At 52.5% G+C, this 1,173-nt stretch overlaps 1 long non-coding RNA gene across 1 annotated transcript; it reads right to left on the reverse strand.

Moving 5' to 3' along the window:
- Positions 1–206: 206 nt before the first annotated feature.
- Positions 207–622, reverse strand: LOC119429972. The gene is made up of 3 exons (XR_005187876.1): positions 502–622; positions 377–431; positions 207–303 (listed from the first exon to the last, which is right to left on the reverse strand). It is a non-coding gene; the product is annotated as an uncharacterized LOC119429972 (long non-coding RNA).
- Positions 623–1,173: the final 551 nt, after the last annotated feature.

The following is a 1,173-nucleotide window of genomic DNA, read 5'->3' on the forward strand; positions in this document are numbered from 1 at the left end:
AAAAGCGAAAACGCACAGAATGTTTTCAAAAAGGTCAAAGTTCTAGTTAAAAATAGCAACAGTTCAAAAGTCAAAGTAGCACACGATAAGCTAAAAGCAGCAAAAGACTAGCTAAAAGCTAAAAATGTCAAAAAGCTAGCTAAAAACACCCTAGAACTAGCCAAAGCCTAGCTAAAAACAGAAAACCTCGAGCGCCTCACCCCTCTTGCTCTTGTGCCAGATGTCGTACTCGACGTTTCGGAGCAGAGTCGGGTTCAGAGACCGCCACACCCTCTCGGGCAGCCTCCGCCCGCGGCCTCGACCCTGAAATAAAAACATTTTCAAACCCGCCTCCAGAAGACGGATGTTCCAAACGGCCCGGGGGACGAAGTGTTACCCTGAAACTTTGGCTGCTGGACCTGGAGGACGTCGCGCTCGTCTCGTTTTCCACCCTGCAGGAGAAAAACACCGTCTGACTCGGCCCTCCACACAAGTCGCTCGAGTTTTAAAGACGGGTCGTACCACAGCAGCTCGTCCGGCTCGGAGTCGTCGCTGCTGCCGCAGGCGGGCATGGCGTCGTCGCTCAGGACGTTGTTGGGCCGGCCGCCCCGCTGGCACTGAGCCAGGACGCTGCGGTCCACCTTAAAGACGCCGTCGTAGAGCAGCTCGTACAAGACGGCTGCAGGGAGGGAGTTCAACCAGCCACTTTATTTAAACCCCTGAGGAAGAGCGCCTCAAACACGAAAAACTTCAACTCCAACTTCTTGATTTATTTAGTAAAACAAACATTATTTGACACATTTTCTGGTCCAGAAGTTCAGAGCATCATTAAAGCTGCAGTGGTCCGTCAGCTCCTGCGTTCAATGTGAGAACACTCGTCAGAAAACGCTTTGATTCAATCTAACCAGGTTCAGTCGGGTGCGCTGGACGGATCCTTGTCGTTCACACGTTTCATCGTTCATCCAAAGGACTTCTTCAGTCTGAGGAGCTGCAACACACTCGGTCTTAAAAATCACTCCGGACCGGGCTGCTCCGAGGTGCTCCGCACAGCAAAACTGCAAACTACACCTGAACCTGCACGTCCTCATCGTGTTGACGGACGGCGCCACAAGCAGCGAGCGCATTTACTGAGACGTATCGGAGGCGATGGTGCGGCATGACTACACCCGGACTCATGAGCAGCGCTGGGACAAG

This window comes from Nematolebias whitei, unplaced genomic scaffold (genome assembly GCF_014905685.2).
Source record: "Nematolebias whitei isolate Nwh7 unplaced genomic scaffold, NemWhi1 Nwh_scaf_13406, whole genome shotgun sequence".
Classification (NCBI taxonomy): domain Eukaryota; kingdom Metazoa; phylum Chordata; class Actinopteri; order Cyprinodontiformes; family Rivulidae; genus Nematolebias; species Nematolebias whitei.